The sequence below is a fragment of the Zootoca vivipara genome, chromosome 3 (assembly GCF_965207765.1).
Source record: "Zootoca vivipara chromosome 3, rZooViv2.hap1.1, whole genome shotgun sequence".
Lineage (NCBI taxonomy): Eukaryota > Metazoa > Chordata > Lepidosauria > Squamata > Lacertidae > Zootoca > Zootoca vivipara.
In genome coordinates this window covers 62,676,328-62,697,798 of record NC_142586.1, presented here as the reverse complement: position 1 = coordinate 62,697,798, position 21,471 = coordinate 62,676,328, and the positions used below count along the sequence as shown (strand labels likewise).

The window sequence follows — 21,471 nt, the reverse complement described above, 5'->3', positions numbered from 1 at the left end:
TGGAAATAAATAGGCTACAGTCAGGGAAATCCTAGATCCCTAGGAACTGGAAACAGTATTCCAATCTTAGTTAATAAGCATCCTAACAACAGATGAATACACGGCCTTGTTTTGATTTGTCAATTAAATTCAGCTCATGTGACAGGAGTTTCTGCAAATTCTAGCGCAACTGAGTGGTAAAACCATATCTGAAGACAGACCGAGGCCTCAGACAAATATCTATTAAAAAGTATAATTGAGTGTGAATATGACATGGGCTATCCTTTCTCTGGTCATAGATGCGCTAAGGATGAAGACTAGCACACAAATCCCTGCAGGTGAGCCATAGGTTTTCTACAGGTCTTCAGTGTCACAGAACTAGTTCTGAGGCATGTCTCAGTAATAAAAACAGAGGCATCAACAACAAGACATTATACTGTGGCCACCAAAAATTGAACATATAGGCATTTGGGGAAAATTAATCAGATCACTGATTTTCCAATATTTCTGTTTAGCAAGGAATGTATTTTTAAGTTTCCATTTGCAATCCGCCAAGCTGTCCTTTTCAGTCATTATAGCAGGACATGGGAAATTTTCTGCTCCATTACTTTTGCATGTAACTGCCAGAGTTTGTATGATGTATTCTAAATGAAAACATTTTTGTTATACACAACATGAAATGGGGCGGGGGGCTCTGGGGCGGACAAAAGAAAAAAGGGTTGTAGAAGAATGGTTAAAACTGAGTTTTATTATAAATAATTCACATTTCCCTTTGAAGAAACATTAGCCTAAATATTTTCTTAATGGCTCATAAGCATTACAGATTCTAGGTTGTAGGCATTACAAGATACAGTGGAACCTCGAGTTGCAGAAGTAATCCGCCCCAGAGGCCCGTCCGCAACTCGAAGCGTTCGCATCCAGAAATGCCGTGTCTGCGCACCCGTACAGCGCAATTTAGCGCTTCTGCCCATGCGCGAGCAGCAAAACCCGGAAGTAACCGTTCTGGTACTTCCGGCTTGCCGCGGGACGCAACTTGAAAAGATGTAACCTGAAGTGGATGCAACATGAGGTATGACTGTACCAGTGATAGCTTCTGAAATGGTACCTGAGTACGACATGGGGGAAATGTGATTTGCACACAAATGTTAAGGATTAATATATGCAAGTAGCATTTCAGTAGCCCTTCCAAATTTTTGCTTGAGTCAGTAAAAAATTCCCTTCACTATTATTATCTGGAGTGAAGAAACAGCAGGCACATCTATATATGGCAGGCATGTCCAAAGTCAGTTTTGGGGGCCCAATCTAGCCCACCGATCGATTTAATCCAACCCCTGCATGTTCACTCCATCAAATCTCTTTGAAAAAGTTTGGGCACCCCTGATATATGGGGTGCTATGCCTGATAAGACAGGGAAGCTAAGGACTCACTGGTTGGCCCAGGAATAAAGATATTCTTTTTTGCACTTAAAAGTGTAAAGTAGCGCACCAATCCTAGGGAGACTGGTAGGATGAATGGAATATTTTCTATTATTTCATGAAAAATAAATAAATCTGGTAAAATAAAATAAATAGGAATCTGAGCTTCTGTGGTAGAAAAGGTACATTTTTTAGCCCAAACAATAAACTCAGTATGAGACTCCAGCAAAGAAGCAATACTGTGGAATAAAGCTGCATGTAAAGCAGGCATGTCAAACCTGCGGCCCTCCAGATGTTTTGGACTACAATTCCCATCTTCCCCAACCACTGGTCCTGCTAGCTAGGGATCATGGGAGTTGTAGGCCAAAACATCTGGAGGGCCGCAGGTTTGACATGCCTGATGTAAAGGAAGTGTCTGAAGAGTTTGAGCTTTGTCCTAATTGAAAGTTTGCCTGCCACACACACAAATGCAGCTAGTTCTCAATAGCTTCCATAAACTGGGGCTAGCATGTGACCTAGATCCAGAGCTTTTTTCAGCCAGAACTCAGTTCCGGCATATCTCAGGTGGGCAACATTATCATTACTGTATAAAAGAACAAGGGATCTGTTCATGGTGAGTTCCACTATATATTTTTTCCTGGAAAAACAATACTGCCTAGATCTGCCTCCCAAGTTTTTTTGTGCTCCCCGCAAGAATCCAAACTGTGTGGCTATGTTTTTATTTATTTTTTCAAAAAGAAACATTTGTTGTCACCACTAGGACAAAAGCAAGATTTCTCTGAAATGAAAAGTTCTTACTAAGGCTTTTTACTGACATAAACAAGCACTCCAGCTGATCACACTTGGGTGTCTCCAGAGAGAAAAACATTTCTTGTGTTTGGGGAAGCTGCCTGCCACGTAAAAACTTGAGTATGATAACCAGAGCATTAATGAGCATCTTTTGTGTGCCAATTCTCTATTCCAAAATCTCCTTCAAAAGCCTTAATTGAGCCAAGTGAAATGAAAAGGATGACTACCAAGCAAAGTGATAGCACCCCAGTTGTGAAATACCCTTCTCAGAGACTCACCTGGAAACTTCTTTGTCGTTACTTCAGTTCCATGGGAAGTTTTTTAAGACCTATGATTTTTAAGTTCTGAATTGCAATTTGCTACATACATGTTAAATATTTTCTGCCATGATTTGAAATTAGTTTACTCTAAACTGTTGTTGTTGTTTCAATATTGCATTTTAGTGAGTCACCCAGAGAACAATGTTATTGGGTGGCCTATTTTTGGAGAGAGAGAAACCGTGGGGGGAAATTTCTCTGAAATATTCATGTACAATCTTGTATAGAATCCCTAAGCGTTTTTTTTAAAAAAGCAAAAGAAGAGAGAAAAGCATATCACAGTTCTTGGAAAGAAATGTGACCAAATGAAGTTGATGTAGAATGATAGGAATTTTATACACTGCAATTATTCCTAGAAGAGGAGGTAATACGAATTACTGCCAATTGTTATAAGGATTAAACATCAAGCGGAATGGACTATTCCTCTTTCTTCCTACACTGTACTACTACTATGTGTGCTTTCCTTACTTCCTCAACTAAGGATTACTAAGTAGCAAAAATTGAGAACACCCTTAAGCAGCTAAGTGGAGAGATGAGAACACATTACAGTGCTGACTCTCACATGCTAATACATTACTACCAGTGGCATGAGGTTATTGGACTAAGAGGACTAGGCTAGTCTCCTAAATATTTCCCTGATGCCTTCCTTCCCAAAGCCTGGGAAGCTTCTGCCCAGCTTAGGGAGGGAGGCACAATGCTCATGTGTGCAATGTCAGGACATTACAGGCATGTCTTCGACCCCCCACGCCCCTCACAAGCTATCGCCTCTGGTCCTAACTGTTCCCCTATGAAAAAATTCACTGCACACCACTGATTACTACCCACACTTATTGAAACAGTCCACTATATTTATTATTTATTTTCTATCTACACCCACCCACACCAAAAGTGATGTACAACACAGTATTGTAGAACACAACAAGACAATTAATCACTCCCTGTGGAAATACATCAACACAGGACTGAAATTAATCAGCCACAGGAGGGGCATGCCAGAGCTCTGTGGCTACCACTAAAAAGGCCCAGCTTAGTGTGGACACAAAAACCTGGCATCCACTTTGGATGGTGCTTAAAGGAGGAGTTTGTTAGATGCTCTTCATTTTGACCCTGTACTCAGTGTTGCCAAATGCAGATCTCTTCATAGCCTTCAGACCATGGATGGGTAAACTGTGGCTCTCAATTTGTTGTTCAACTTCAATTTGCCCCAGGCAGCATAGTCAATGTTCAGGGACGATGGCAGTTGTAGACCAAAATTACTTTACTTTTCACTCTCAGCAGTACCCATAGTTTTGCACCCATGGGAGTATCAGCATTAACTATTTCTCTCCCACGGCATTAGCATGTATCTATTTTGACTTTGACAATGATATTTCCCAAAATTTGCATTTCTTTCTTTCATGATGGCTATTGTATTTATATATCATAGTGTTTTCATTTCATTTTATGATTTGTTAGAGGCTCTTGAGAGCCCTTTCTAAAAAGAAGCATATATTTTCCATAGCAACAACAACAAAAATATATTTATTGGTGCAGGAGAACAGAAGTCATCGCTCTAAATCCTGGAGCTGACAGCACTATCTACTGTTCTCTACAATGTCTAGAATTTCTGAGAGCTGCATCTTCAGAGTTACCTAAATCAGACTTAACACTGCAATGCTGCATGGGGGAGATACATATAAGCCTACTACATGCATTCCTGTTGGTGAACTGTTAATAGCTTGAAGCCAAGTATGAAGAACAACAACACACAAAATGGTTAATCTTTGTTTACAAAATTTAGCAGGGTAGCAGTACCAAAATGACAACTCGTGCCTACAGGCAAGTCTGCAGGTATAAATTAAAAAAGCAAATGCTTCAAAACGTGCAATTAACAACTTTTACAACAGTCTTGTCATCCAGCTGTTGGGACTGTGATTTTCCCCCCTGAAGATCAACCATAAAGCTAGAAAGAAACAAATGTCTTTAAAATGTGAGTTTAGAAGGAGCTGTGAAACTGCTTTTGTCCTGGAAGAACTGGGCAGTAATCAAGTCAGTTTATATTTCAATGAAATATAAAAATGAAGTCTCCCCATTTCCTCATTTTTCCATCTATTAGAAAATGAGCTTACAGGAGGGATTGTCATTATATTTTCTTTCTCCACTACTGCCCACATTCGCCCATAGCCAAGGTGTGTGGTTTGTTTAAATGTGTAACGTGTATGGTTTGTTTAAACCAGGGCAGCCAACGTGGTACCCTCCAGATGTTTTGGGCTACATTCCCCATCATTCTCAACCATTGGCCATGCTGGCTGGGCCTGATCAGAGTTGTAGTCCATTCTATCGAGCTGTGTGGCTCTGTTAGTGTGGATGGGTGGGTGTCATAAGACTGAAGGTTGGTTTAAATAACCCACACACCTTGGCTTGGCAGTTGGTGCTAGCACAGGTTTTTTCCAATAAAAACAACAGCAAAAAAAGGTGAGGATTGTGCCTAAAGCCCAAATTGAGTATAGTCCAGACACACTGGGTTCAATGATGGGTGGGATTGCCAAAATATTTTTACCCAGACACCTGCCCCCTTTCTGATTATTATTTTTAATGTTGCCAAGCACATAAAGCTGAATGCGCACAAGTTCAATGCACACAAATTGCGGTCTTACTGTAATCGAATAACTGGAGCTAATCTGTATTCTGCTACATAGCTTTATCACTACTTCACAGCTTCTCAAAGGTATTTTTCCCACAGAGTTTTGCTGTAGCAAAAAAATAAAGAATTCTTTCTGGCCTACAATAGCCACCACACATAGATAAAGCCTCTGTCATCTCAGTAGGGTATCATCCCTCCCTCCTACCAGAGTGAAGTCACATTGATCTTGTTATCTTTTGAGGCTGAACATGTCAGAATTGAAAAAGACAATAGTAGTTACCTACTATTGGGAACAGTTTTGAGGAACAATAGATTTCAGAACAGTTACCTACATTTTGTGGGGTGGAGGCATGCTGGACAAGACAAGGTGCTTTATAACTCATAAGACTATAACTTGTGTTAGAATGCAAAACATCCTAACTTCCTCCTATATAATTAATTGCATGGTCTTTCCTAATAGTAAATGCCTGAAGATGTGTTTTAACTTTTTGTTTCCTGATTTGGCACATTGCAACAGACAAGCACCTTTGGTAACATGAAACTTTTATTCATAAGTATCTTACTGACCCAGGAATAGAGGACCATCAGCTACCGTAGGTTTGCAGTCTGCACAGGTCAAGCATCAACTCATCTTCACCTCAAACTTCCCATTAGCTTACATTAGTGTATCTCAAGTTATTTGGGCAGCATGAAGGAAACTATATCTCCTGAATGGGATAGAACCCAGTCAACTCTCACATTTCAAATTAATTAAGTTTATTAAAACACAGGAGAATTTTTTTTTTGTTTTATGCTACCTGAATCAGTACAGTCGTAAGTGGTGAGCCGACTGGAAACAAGTGCAAACCACAGGAAGAAAAACACAATTCCTAGTTAGCCATCAATAAGGTGAGAATTCCGTGTCAGCCACATATTAAAAGGGAGTTGGCACAGAGGGCTTCTAACTATTCTAGCCAAGGATATGGGAGTATTAAAGGTACAGGCATGCTAGCTTCAGGTCTCTGCCACACTGACATTCACAAAGATTCACTGACATTCACCCACACAGACTAGAAAATCCACTGTTTCAGAATGGCTATCTTCCATTTTTCTTATCCCTGTTATTTCAGAAATTGTAGATAGTCAAAGTATGCTTCTTTAATGTATAAGGAAATATTTTGAGCTTAGAAATTTCAAAAGTAGTAGCAAAAAAGAAAGAAAAATGGTATGGTCCTCACACAGATCTGCATAGGCTTAAAAGGTCCCCATTTGTCATTCATCTGCATAAAGGCAAGACACCAGAGCAATTCAGGCAATAAGAGCACCTCCTACCCACCCAACCAAACCTCTCCCAAAAGATCATGCCTACATCACAAGAATCTGAATTAAATTATTTTGGAGGAAATATGTTCATGGAGTAAGCATATTTATAATTGCAGTCATAAAAATTCATTTAACACAATCAAATTGATTTCACATTCCAAGCCTCATTATTTGGGTTTTCCTGTTATCAACCATATTCTTTTGTCATCCATGAGATATTGCTAGCTTGTGAAACCACTTTAGCAAAACACGATAGTGTGTGTTTTATAACTCCAAGGACAAAGTCTTGTAATTCATTTGCTACCTGCATCTCTGACAAAGCCTTGAATTCGTTGCATAGAATTCAGACGCTATGACTAGTCGGGATACCAAAATATGTGGAGTTATCTCAAGTTAATCACTCCCACTCTAAAACTCTCTGGTGGCTTTGCAAGGTATCTTCTATAAAAATGTTAAAACACTGCATGGCCTTGCTTGCTTGTTGGTAAATGGATCTGCTTTCCTTGCACGTCTTCTGTTTCAACACACTGCTGAATGCTCCATTTTTTGGCTAACCCTTTCTGTCATCTCAAATCTTGTAGATGGAAATCAGCATAGCATTTTGTATTCACTGAAACCCAAGTGCTGCACTCGCATTTAGAATGCTACTTTCTTTATTCTAGTTTTGCAACTCATCCCTTCATGAATTTCTTTTGCTTTTATCATTATTTTAATAGTGTTGGGAAATTTGAGTAGCACTGTGCTTGTGCTTCCACATTACAGCAGCAAGAGTACTGAGGGCAGACTATCAATTTTGTTTTCAACTTCACTTTCCTTTCTCTCATTGTCCTGTTTCCTTCCTGCCCCTTCCTTGCCTATTCCTTCTGCAGCTGGGGATCACCTATTAAGCTAAGGCTGTCATCTTATGCAAACCTACTAAGTGACAGTAAATACCAGTGAAAACAGGGGCTACTTTAAGAAAACATGCACAGACCTACTGCATGTATGGTGTTAGTTTTCTCTTAGTATCTGAAGTTTACAGGTTTGGTGCCAATATAATGCTAGCTCCCTGCAAACTACAGTATAGTCCTCCAACAAATACAGCCTAGGAATAAATACAAAGACTGCCTCTTCTGTGGCACCCACTCCCACTCCCTCCCCTCCCTAAGTACTGACCTGATTCAAAGGCAACAGCAGAAGACAAAGTTTCTTTCTCTCAGCATGAGGTATGTCCCCTGATATAAATTGAGACACATCACGTTCCTTTCTATTCTAGCCTTGCTCTTTGGTCTGCTGAAGCTGTTAGCAGCAGCAAATATTGGGTGGGAGAACAAAGACTTAAGTTGGTATTATCTGTTAGATAAAAGCATCTGGGTGAAAGGGGACATAGATTTTTTATATATTCAGTTTCACACTGTGTTGTCTGCTAAACTCAAAGCATTCCAGAATATGTTTGTTCGTTTGTTTATGTCATTTATAATCCACCCTTCACCTGAAGGTCCCAGGAGGTTGGAGAATACATAATATAATATTTTAGCTGCAGTTCATTCATTTTCAGCTTTGCATTCTTGTTATTAAAAAAAGCACACCTAGACATTCCCTTGTTGCGCCTATAACCTATGTTTAAGGTGTCATTTAGCTCCTAGCTTTCATACCTTGGTTTCTAACAAATGTAACAATAAAAAGCTAAGACAGTATTTCATCATCAGTATAGTTCATCGTAAAATCACAACATAATAAAACAACAAAGCAGCCACAGCAAAGGCATTCTCAGTACTTAATACACCCCAACCTGAAGGCGTGGACAGAGGTGCAGCTTCACCTCTGGACAAAAAGAAAACAGTTGAAGAGAGACACACTTTAAAGGGGATGTCATTCCATGGGCATGAGGCTGCTGCAGAGAAAAGCCTTCCATGAATCCCCTTGCCATGGACCTCATTCATTCATTCATTCATTCATTCATTTACAGTCATGAATATCCCAAAAAATATATTGAAGCAATATTATAGTAAAAACAGCAACAATAGCTAAGCAATTCAACATATACAAACAATTTTAAAATTGTCTGCAGATTGTCTAGCCAGAGTGGTGCATGCTCTAGTTATCTCTCGCTTGGACTACTGCACTTCGCTCTATGTGGGGCTACCTTTAAAGGTGACCCGGAAACTACAACTAATCCAGAATGTGGCAGCTAGACTGGTGACTGGGAGCGGCCACCGAGACCACATAACACCGGTCCTGAAAGATCTACATTGGCTCCCAGTACGTTTCCGAGCACTAATCAAAGTGTTGGTGCTGACCTTTAAAGCCCTAAATGGCCTCGGTCCAGTATACCTGAAGGAGCGTCTCCACCCCCATCGTTTTGCCCGGACACTGAGGTCCAGCACCGAGGGCCTTCTGTCGGTTCCCTCAGTGCGAGAAGCCAAGGTGCAGGGAACCAGGCAGAGGGCCTTCTCGGTAGTGGCGCCCGCCCTGTGGAACACCCTCCCATCAGATGTCAAAGAGAAAAACAGCTACCAGATTTTTAGAAGACATCTGAAGGCAGCCCTGTTCAGGGAGGCTTTTAATGTTTAATAGATTGCTGTATTTTATTTTTCTGTTGGAAGCCGCCCAGAGTGGCTGGGGACACCGAGCCAGATGGGCGGGTTATATATAATATATTATTACTATTATTATTGGTACAGGCACCACAGATTCTTAAAAAAATAGGCAGGTTGGCATGGCTTCTCTGTCATCTACTAGGAATGACACAGCAAGTTATCAATTGCTGTTGCCCCTCCCGCCTAAAAAATATTGGCTTTGTAGAGAACATGACTGAAGTGTGTTGAGGTTATCCAGTGCATAAGAATGCACATACACATCCTCCATACTTTAAATGCAATCTGATTGCAGATAACTTGAAATAAATACCACTGAGCCTAAAAAAAGGGGGGGTAACTCAAGCTGTGATCTTATGTACAGTAATTCCTTGGAGGAAGCTCCACTGAGCTCAATAGATCTTACTTCTAAGTGGACATGTATGGGATTGCACTGCCAGGCTCTCTAGTGAAAACAGATACCGGTAAGCAGGTGTATCTGTTTATAATAGGGGCGAAGCAGTAGAATGCTCTACCATATATATATATATATATGGTAGAGCATATATATATTCCTGCGTATAAGACTACTTTTTAACCCTGGAAAATCTCCTCAAAAGTCGGGGGTCTTGTACACCGGGTCATATTTCTTATACGGTGAGTATATCCCAAACTCTACATTTTAACAGGAAAAGTTGGGGGTCGTCTTATACACCAGAATATACGATATTTCCTGAGTGGGCCAAGAAAAACACATAATTTTGACCGGAAAAATTAATGCATGTCATATATTTCTTTTATCCCTAACTTAAGCAGTATTCTAAGAATTATTGATTGCTGTCCAGGAAGGAGGATCCACAATTTTCCTTATCAGTCTTGTAACTAATCTTGTGTATCCTAGGGTCTCCCAATCTGCAATAATGTTTCATATAATGCTTTGCCAAGCATTTGGTATACCTAACAAAACATACAAACAAAAAGTTCATTTTAAAAAATTGCTCTAGGCCACCCCTTCCAAGCTTGCACACAAGCACACCCCAAAAAGAGATAGAGAGCAGAATTAGAAGTAGTAACAAAAATTAACCCGGCACCTGTTCACTGGTTAATTTACTTTGAGCAATGATTATGTTACAACCAAAGGCATCAACCATTCACTTAGTTCAGGATGTAAGTCAAACCCCAAACTTAACTGCCACCAAAATCTTCTGATTCTGGGAAGGATTGGATGAGTGGAGAAAAAATGGTCACCGGCTGTTGGAGAGAATGCTTTTTTTGTTGCATTTTAAGACAAGACATCAAGCCAATAGCTCAATTATTAAGAGCATGGCTTAAACCAACCCAATTACCTCAAAATGAGAAAGAAATATGCTACCCTAGCTTATGACATGGTGGCTGCAAATAAAACAAAGTACTCACAATACTCTAATAGGATTCACTATGGTTTCTCAAAAGGCATTTTCAAACTCAGAAGTAAAATCTCCAGAACAGAGTGGAATATTGTATCAGTTACCACTGCACCAGATACTGAGGCCACTTCCTCAAACAAATTAAACCATCTTTCTGAAACATTGTAATCTAGCACTGTACAGATACATCTACTGTATGTTAAATCTAAATTAAATCCAATACCTTCTTAATTCAATGTCTTTATTTGTAACGTGCTTCAGCCACCTTTTCTACTAAGATTATATCCAAGGTGACGTAATTGTGATCAGCCATAATTAGACCTTTCGACTTGCAATATGACCTCTGCATCCTGTTGCGAGGAGAAACAGCACTGAACCAAAAGAAATATGGACACTACAACACCTAACAATAGGTATTCATCTGTCCTGGCTGATGTGTTTTAAAAGCCACAGTGGCAATCCATTCTTTTTGTCTCCCCCTACATATAAGCAGCGATGCTGATAAAATGCAGACTGACAAGAGAGAAGGGTCTGATGAATTAGCACATTTCAAAGAAGTTTCACATCAGGCTCTGTGAACAGCAATCTCCACAATTATTTACACTGAAATCACTTAAACAACATTCATTCCTACTTGTGCTTCCATGAAAATTTTAAAAAGTGAAAAAACTTACTCAAAACAGAGGTGCTAACAGTCAGTTTTGTATATCCAGGTCTACTTTAAATGCATTATTTTGCTGACAACTAATGCTGGCCATCACCCATATAATAGGGTGATGAAGACAGAAACACCGGATTTATGTGATCTGGGCTCTCTGAAACCAGTAGTCAGCAAAGGCCAAACACATGCATTCTAGCCGTCTCTTGCTGAGTAAGGAAGATTGGTGCGCCAATGCTATGTTTCTGTTGCATCGTTGCCTTTAATTTTCCAAGAAAATTAACAGTTTTGCAGGTAACAAAAGAAGGAGAAAAAACCCCACGAAAAGCAGCACATTTTGCCAACACATAATTTCTCCCAAGAAACGCTTGTTTGTATGTTTGCTTGTAGTCATCATGCTATAATTTGTGTTAATACAGAAAGCACAAATAAGTGAAGTAAAAGTTTTCCTCGTTTTATTTCTCATCGGCAAAATTTCAGGTAAAAAATATTTATAAAATTTCGAGTGGAACATTTAAGCATTGTTACTTTAACTGGGAAGCTGGTGTAATGTGGTACCCGAGAGTTCAAATTTTACCTTTTCCACAAACACACTAGTGTTCAGTCTTAAGCTTACTATAGAAGAAGTCCCACTGAATTCAATGGAACTTTGTTCTGAGTAACATTCTGTAGATTGGCCTACTTATAGGACCTTTTACTATTTTCCCATAGAATGGGAGATGATAATTTAGCAGAGAAATTGGGAATTTTGATATAGTCGGACTCTTAACTCCCATCAGCTCCAACCAACATGGCCAATGATCAAGTCCAACAACATATGGAGGGCTGCAGTGTCCCTGTCCTTGAAAATGTAGCATAATGTGCATCTCCACCCTCATCGTTCAGCCCATTCAGCTCCAAGGGCCTTCTGGCCGTTTCCTCATTGAAAAAAGTGAAGTTACAGGGAACCAGGCAGAGGGCCTTCTTGGTAGTGGCACCCATCCTGTAGAACAGTGTTTCTCAACCAGTGTGCCTCCAGATGTTTTGGGACTACAACTCCCATCATTCCTGACCACTGGTCTTGCTAGCTAGGGATGATGGGAGTTGTAGTCCCAAAACATCTGGAGGCACACTGGTTGAGAAACACTGCTGTAGAACACCCTCCCTTTAGATGTCAAAGAGATAAACAATTATACAACTTTCCATAGACATCTGAAGGCAGCCCTGTATCAGGAAGCTTTTAATGCCTGATGTTTTGTTGTGTTCTTTTACATTCTGTTGGAAGCTGTGCAGAGTGGCTGGGACAACTGAGTCAAATGAGCACAGTACAATAAATAAATTTTTATTATTATTATTCCTCCATTTTCTAGTAACTGTAATTTCTCATTATTTCCAAACCCAGACAACCTGTGCTTAGTTACCTCCAAGGGTCTTTTGGCAGTTCCCTCACTGCCTTTCAAGTAAAGGTGTTTAATACTGAAAGACCTATTTGGGAAAACTCAGAAAAAAAATTGAAAGGTAAATGCCACGAGCCAGAAAAGAAACTATGGGAAACTATTTGAATATATCTTTTTTTTTAAATAATAATTAAAGAAATAACTGAAGTGTCTTTCATTTCTCAGCTAAACTTAAAAAACAATGGTTTCTAAAGGTAGGGTACACACAGTGAGACTCTGAATTCCCACACCTACCACCGAACAGCAGGCACTCAAACTATTAGACAAAATGCTTTTGGAACTCATAGGAGCCTGCGGAGCTGCTGTTAAAAAGAAAACAATGAGTTAAAATGCCCACAGACAGTTCACAAGTCTTTGCATGTCCTTAAATGGGCTCTCAGGATTGCAAGTCCAGTGGCTGTTGGAAATTATATTTGCAGCTGGGAAGGGGGGAGGAGGGAAACACCACAGAATCATCTGCTTCTTAGTTCACAGAACAGTTGAGTGTTATATTCAACATTTGAAAAATGAAATATTCATTTAGTACATTCTACAAAAACAAAAAAGAAAAGACAAAAATGATATGATGAATAAAACAACTCTTTCATTTAGCCATGTTGTCTATGTGACATACACTTTCCTGAACCAATTCTATGTAACTTTCAACCTCAGTGTTGGAAACATTTGTGCTACAGCCCTAAAAGGACATTTAAATGGGAGGCTTCTTGGCACCTCAGAGACAAAACAATCTTGCAGAGCGCGCCAGCCGCCACCCTCGTACGCCGCCGCCGTGGACGGACTGCACATGTGTGGACATGCGCAGTCCATCCTGGCGTGTGCGTCATGACGTCACTACGCATACGTCAGGCCACGTTGTGACATCACAACGCATGCGCCAGGGCAGACTGCATATGTACCGCCCTGGGCAGCCAAGCAGCACCGTTCGCTACTGAGTCTATCTTCATTTTCTACTGCTAATTTTCAGCATCTTTTGATCACATACATGCACCTTGATTGGATCTTTAGTGTAATATCCTTGCTTGCTGGAAACCCTGTGGCATTCTGCTCCAGGGAGGGAATTGCTGAGACCAGGAAGAGTATTAAACATAAAATTCTACTAATTTCCCCTCCATGATTTTATATATATATCTCGTTTGTCCCCTGCTCAGAAAATATTTCAAATTAATTATTAAAAGAAAGCATTCTTTATACGGTAAAAAAATGAAAAAAATAGAGCAACCAAAATTTTATTCTTTGCATTCCCTTTTCCATAGCAATGTTCAAAGAAATGTATACTTCAACAACAGTATTACTGAAGACATTCTGACAGTTCTGACACCACCTTCAAGATCTTTGATGCCTTAATTCAAAGTGTGCCATTTCTTCAGCAAAAAACCATGAGACAAGATAATATCATACTTGTCTGGGTAACATTCCATTTAATTTTTGCAGTGTTTTTGCATGAATGCATACATGCATAAACAGGGCTGCTATCGCGCAATTCTCCCTATTTCTTTAAAGAGCTCTATAACAGGCAAATTCTCATCATTATGCTGCGTAATACAATACCCTCCGATCTCTTTTGGCATGGACAATCTGAGGTCAATATATTTATAAGCTTTGTTAACCACTAACCACTATGGTGCAGGGCTGTGAAAGACTTGAGGAACAGTCTTGTTGCCTTTAATTCAGTGTCTTGCTGTTAAATATTAGGTGGCTGCTATCCATCCTCTAACTAAATCTAGGCTCTCATCCAGCCCACCACCAAATTCAAGTACTGTCCAGGACAGGCATAGGCAAACTCGGCCCTCCAGATGTTTTGGGACTACAATTCCCATCATCTCTGACCACTGGTCCTGTTAGCTGGGGATAATGGGAGTTGTAGTCCCAAAACAACTGGAGGGCCGAGTTTGCCTATGCCTGGTCCAGGACCTGCAAGTCCACACCTGGCTCATGATGCAAATTAGAGATCTGAATTATCCACATAATGGTGACACCTCCCCCCCCCCAAAAAAAACTATCCACAATGGTTTCATAAAGATGTTAAAGAACACTGCAGAAAAGAAAGAAGCCTGGAGCACCCATGGGCATAGCTGCCAAGTTATCCCTTTTATTAAGGGATTTCCCCTTATGCTGAATAGGCTTCCTCGCGAGAAAAGGGAAAACTTGGCAGCTATGCATGGGACCAAATTACAGTTACCCAATGCCATTTTAGGAAACTAGGCCCGTAGGTAGGACTGGGGGAAATGTAACACAGGGTCTCGTCTCGTACTCCCAAAACATAGAGTTAGGTCCAGTAGAATATCATGACAAATGGTATCAAAAGCCACTGAAAGATCAAGGAGAAACAGAAGGGTTACACTCCACCTGCCCCTCTCCCAATAATTATCTCATCCCCAGTACTGAAGAGGTAATTCAGAAGCGACAGTGTCAACAGCACGACACATGTTCCCATTCCCCAGCAAGTTCACCTGCTCTAACCATTGGAAAATCCCCCATAGCATTCATGAATCTCTGAGGTACCATAAATCTCATGGGGCAGGCAATATAGGTGGAAACAGTTCATGCTACGCCTAACCTCAGCAGGAAGCGTTCTGATTATGACAACAGGGTTATTGCACTATCCCTACTTGCAGACCATCCTTCTTATGCTGAGGCAAAGACTGCAATGAGGGTATGCCTTGCCGAATGTATGAGGCCAATGACATGCTGAGACAGCCCCATGGCTGTCATGGAGACCATGACATCATCAACGCAGCCTTCGTGTGACTGCTGAAATCCCATGACGCTACATTTTAGGATTTACCAATCTCACCTCTGAGACCAGCTCTTCCAACTCAGTCAAAGAGGCTGCTGGGTGGCATACCTTCCTGCCCTATAGTTTGTGTTCATATTCAACCAAGAACTTGGAGGGGGCACGACTGGATTAAGTCAACCCTGCTCACTTGGCTACTCAAATAATACATGTTAGCCAAATTTCATTGGTGCCCTGTGTGACATGAAAATTCCACCCACCTTCTGTTCTAAGTCACTGTTGTAGCATCCCCTGCGGCGCCCTCTCAGCTCAGTGCACAATGCAGGTGAACCAGTCATGCTCTCCTAAATCTGCCTCTGTGTTAGCTTCCCCCACCCCAATCTTTGATCAAGTTATGAATGAGTGTATCTTACTATGAACCAATCTGGAGTTAAGGAACAGACCACCAGGCCAGAGGGCACAGTGGCAGAGCTACCAGGGACCCAAAAGGAAAAAGTGGAGGGAATTGTTTTATATAAGTAAGTAAAGAAGGACCTAGAGGATCACATTTTCTATGCGCCTTTAAAAAAAACAACCAACAACACATTTTGGGCATTCCTGTCCCAAGTGATGCCATATATATATATATACACACACACACAATATATATATATATATATATATATATATATATATATATATATATATATATATATATATATATTGCATATGATCACAGAATTCTTTGTTTACAAGCTATTTTGCAGTAATTAAGACCTTACATAATACTGAAAAATGACAAACCATGAAGAGATCAAAGCACTGTAAATGGTATGGGCACCATAACTTAAACCACAAAGGGTATGTGGAGCAGATAAAATCCCTTTGAGTTCAGTTTTAAACCAACTGTCCTCTGCAAATTGGTGTGTGTATGTATGCTGGAGAACACCACATTTTTTGCTTTTAAAAACCATAACTGAAAACCCATCCAGATGTTCAGAAATATTTCATAGAGGGTTGTAAATCCACTGAGGAACCTGCACTTAATTACTATCCATATGCTTTCTTCATGGCCCCAATACTGTAACTGTACTAGAACTACATATGATCCTCATGGACTTCTTTCAAGCCGCATTCTTCAAATAGATTAGCCTATCAACAAATGCCTAAAACACACAATAGTAAGCAAGGTGTGGGACTGACATTTTAAATGCATATAACACATTTGTAAGATACTGCTGGTGCCAATATAGTGACTTAATGAGCCTTCACCAACCTGGTGTCCTCCATAACTTTTGGACTAAAACTGGGACTGCCTTGGGATGGTGGGAGCTGTACTTCAAAACATCTGTAGGGCACCAGGTTGGTAAAAGTTGGATTAAAATACTAACACAGTAATGCAAAGCATGTCTATTCAGAAGCAAGTCCATAAGTAAGTATGGCTAACACTCAGGCAAACATGTATTCCTATACAGCCTTAGTTAACAAATGCACAAACCTATCTTAGAGAGAGTCATTACCTTGTTTCAATACAATGTTTCTTGAAATATAGTGGCATGTGAGGTTTCTACACTATTTGTGAGCAAATATATTGGCAGCAGCCTCAGAATGTCATAACCAAAGCATACTAAACTTTTTTTTGCTTTTGTATTTCAGCATATATTCTGCATATTACATTTTGGGATACTTTTTTTCTATGTCCTGGTATATCATCTATTATGACTATTTGCTAACAGTCTTCTTGAGTCATAGGATTGGGGCCATAATTATGATAACCACAATTATACCCAGATCTCATTTCCTACAAAGCATATAATTTGTGCTGAACTGTCACTACCAAGAAGTAGAGATTCTGCCTTGTGTTATCTGTAACCACAATAAAACTTTGTGGAATCAGATGCTAGTTGGCCATTGGCAGTGATGGATGAGACAGCACAGCACAACTTGCTCTTTCACAGCTATATTTCCTCTTCAGTGCTCTGATGATAGCAGTACAAACTTTTTTGTCAGTGAAGTGCATGGATGCAGTTCCAAAGTTCGAAGGGAAACAGATAGGATCACTAACAAGGTGTCATCTTCACAATGTCAATTTGCTGGCCAAAACATTATTTTAAACAGATGTCCAGCTAAATTCTATCAATGACATCCCATTTACAGGATCAACAGCTCACTATATATTTGTGATTGCAAAAATCGGCAAAACTACCACATGAACACGCCAAACTTTTGAACATGTAGAGCAGGGGTGGCCAACTCCCAAGAGGCTGCGATCTACTCACAGAGTTAAAAACCAGCAGTGATCTACCCCCTTTTGGGGGGTTCAGGTCAAAGTTGTTGAGCTTTTTTAGGGAGGAGGAGAGGTCCATTTTGGGGGGGGGGGTGCAGGGCTAAAATGTTGAGCTTTTTTAAAGGAGCCAAAGTTGTTGAGCTTCTTTGGGGGGAGCCAGTAATCTACCACAGACGTCCAGTGATCTACCGGTGGAAGAGATGTAGGAATGAAGAAGTTTTCTCCACTGAGGTTAGACAAACCATAAAACCAGGTAGACTGAGTGAACACAGAGAATGAGGTTGAGGAATTGTGAGATTCAGTGATGGGGACAGGGTGCAGAAACCATTTTAGAATATTGCAGTAATAGTCACAGATCGGCATGAAAAGGGGAAATGTATTTAATTATTTAAAGCACACCACTGTGTGTATGGAAATACGCCAGATGTCCTTCCTCTCAAACCACTTTTCATGCTTTCCTCTTGCAAGGATGAGCCACAAAATCATCTACAGTTCAGACTTGCATTTACTCGTGTATTTTTAACACACCTTATAGTTCCACACCTTTGATGTGAACTAATCCAACACACATGACTTTTTCCAAACCACCTTTGTCAGCTGTGTAATGATGAGCGCCAAATTAGGCCCATCTGTTTAAATGGAAGGGAGTTCTCCTCCTATAAACTATGCTTCATTAACTGGCAAAGAAACTGCCAGAAGGTGCCTTCCAACATTCCTGAGTGGCTGGCAAAAGATTTCATTACTCTCAGTTGTTATCTGGATTAGTCAATGTCCTGCAGTTTGGAGGATAAAAGAGTATCACGGAACTGCTCCACTATTCCATTCAATCTACCCTGTCATGAAAGAGGTTCTGAACTCTGCACATTATGAGATCTTAAATGCTCTGTGGGGTATATTTCAGTGTTAACCTATAATTTAACACTGGAGCTTAAAACACTTTCCTTGGGCAATTGTTGGACAGCCTTGATGTGAAAATTAAGGATGTTAACAAACCTAAAATTAACAAAAGATCTCAATGTTTTGAATAAAATATAAAATAGCTTTATAAAGTAGTTTAACCACAGTAACAATTGGAAATACTTTGGATATTCTATGCAGAAGACAGAAATAATGGATTAAAGAAAACTGAGCATATGGGATGTATTCAACATTAATCCTACTTCGAGTAGACCAATTTAAATTAATGGGCATGAATAACTCATGTTTATTAATTTCAATGGGTCTTCTTGAAGCAGGGATTTAGTTGGAGGCAACCCTGTGAAGACTCATAGCCATGGCAGTGAATATAGAGAGCCGTATCTCTAGCAGGCCACTATAAACTTGGGATTTGTTCTACCAATATCAAGTTAACAAAATATATGAACTACTATTATCATTCATTATTAATTCAATTTATATCATGCCTTTCCTCCATAAAGTTTAAGGGAGCTTACATAGGTCCCCAGGCAGAAAATCATCCAGACACTGACCAGAATTCAGACATACTTGGCTTCAGCAAAGCTGTTGCATTATGTGTGTTCAGACCAGGTCTCATCACTTGCCTACTTCCTTGTCTAGCAAGGATCAAACCATTCATTCCTTGTCAATCCATATTTTGTCAATGTCTTGGTAATGGAAGAAATGAAATCAAATCCTTGAAAAGCCCCTGGTCAGATTTGTGCAGCCTGGAACACGTGTGCCAAGAGCCACATGCAAATGGCAAGAAAGAGGAAACTTGTGTTTTTTAAAAAAAATTCCCTGGGTTTTCCACAATTACTACAGGGACTGAGCAGAAATCCAAGATTGCGGGGAAACTCATAAAGGAAGAGACAACAGCCAAGGAAAAATAAATGCATGTTAAGTTTTTTATGTCAGTTCCAGTCTTGGAACTTGAGAATATGTCCACGTAAGTCCTCTGTAACTACACAAAAGTTTCTGAGGGCATGCTCTCGCCTTGTGCAGGAAGGGGCATCTGCCAAGTCAAAAGCAATTATTTCTATTACATGCTTTGGGCAGGGAAGAGCATAGCTCCCTGTGTGAACTTGCAAATGGAGCACTGTTAGTCCTTGCCAGAAACAGAGCACCAGAAATTCAAATGAAACTTCCCAAGTGACAGCATGCCCCAGACAACTCTAGAACAATATGCATATGTAGATATGCAAGCTTCCTCCTACTTGTCTTGTACTGGCTTGGAAATGAGCAGGGCTATTTCTGGGGGCACGGGGAAATGGCTTATTTTCTGAACCGATCAGACTTTAAAAAGCAGCAGCAGCAGCAGCCAAACCCTTTCTCCTCAAAAGACCCTCTCCTTAAAGATTAACTAGCCACTGGTGGTGTGAGCAGCAGCAGCAGTAGCACTACATTAAGAGAAGGAGATGGTGAGGAATGGCTTCTCTTTCTGATTCCCTAGCATGTTGCATATCAGGATGAAAGCCCTGGTGGCCCGTGGAAGATACAGCTCACCCCACATCTCACAAGGACCACTGAGCCTTTCATCCTAGTAGGCCACCAAAAAGAGAGAAGAGATCTCCCCCAAGACCACCACTGGTTAGTAAAGCGTGTTTGATCATCACAGCTTGGACTGTGAAACTGAGCCGTAGCTCAGTACATTTACAGAATACCAGGACTAAATCAATGGAGAAGTGGTATTATGCAACATGGAAAGATGCTTTTTTTAGAAAGGGGTCCTTCCTGGACTTTTCAACCCTATGATGCTTAGCTGGTCAGATTTGTGCAGCCTGGAACATGTATGCCAAGAGTCACATGTGCCCTGCTGAGTCTCCCTCCATCATGTATAAGACATGACTGGCTTAGTCATGTGTTTTCCCAAAGAGCTGGCACAATCCTCACTATTGTGTGAGAGGCAACAAAGAATTTAGTTTGTCTAGGAGGAGAAAATAGCTAAGGTCAGCCCGGCTTGAACGCATCTTGCATTTTTTATTGTGTCAATCTCTGAAAGTAGATTTGTGTAACCAGATAATGACAAATAATGTAGTGACTCAAAGAACAATAAAAGACTGTCTTATGCCTCATGACTCACAGCAATGGTGTACTCTCTTGCACAGCCGCAAAAAATAATTAAGATATTCAATTTAGAAGAGTTTTAACCCCATGAGGCTTTTAAAATCACAAACACACATCAACAAGCACTGTGACTTTGATAAGCATGGCTTCAACACTAATCTTCCTGCCCAACAACCACAACAACTAGGTAACACAGGAAGCTGCTTTATATAGAGTCACAGACTGGTTCTTCTAGTTCAGTATAAGCTGACTGGCACCAGCTCTTCAGAGTTTGAGACAAGGATCTCTCAAAGTCCTACTTTCAGATGCTTGGAATTGAAGCTGGGACCTTCTGTGTCCCAGGCATATTCTTTACCACTGAGCTATGACCCTTTCTTTAGCAATTCAGGCATGTCCAACTCCCAAGAGACTGTGATCTACTCCAAGTATTAAAAAACTGGCAGTGATTTACCCATTGTCATTGGAGGGAGGAGAAGTATGGTGTGTGTGGGGTGGGTGGATTGCCCAGAGTTGTTGAGCTTTTGGGGGGGAGGGTTGCACAGAGATTTTTAGCTTCCCCCCCCATAACTTTTTGTACACAATAAGAATCCCGCAATCTACCAGCAGATCACGATCTACTGGTTGGACATCCCTGCAAGTTTAGATAACACCATCGTCAGATCTGAACTGAGCAGCTTTTAACCCAGTATCCTTTAGAGCAGTGTGGCTAACCTTTCTTGGCCCAAGGGCCCATTCACCCTCAGCCAAACCACTGGAAACCTCATGCCCACAGTGGGTGTGGCCTCACTACAGATGCACATGGACATAACACACAGCATCCCCTTCCTCAGTAGATCCATGTAGATCAGCTGAGGAAAGGGGTGTTATTGCTTCCAACCAATAAAATTTTCAGTGTAATGACTGGTGAGTTGCCCTTAGGGAAGTGAGCTAGCTGGATAAATTTAATCCTTTCCACCCAGTTCAGTGTGCACCAAGGTAATCAGATATC

The 21,471-nt window shown here is 40.5% G+C and overlaps 1 protein-coding gene across 3 annotated transcripts in view; it reads right to left on the bottom strand.

Annotated features, from left to right (window-relative positions):
• Positions 1–21,471, bottom strand: part of SASH1 (SAM and SH3 domain containing 1) — a 522,525-nt gene that overhangs the window by 77,329 nt on the left and 423,725 nt on the right. The gene's annotated exons all lie outside the window — the stretch shown is intronic.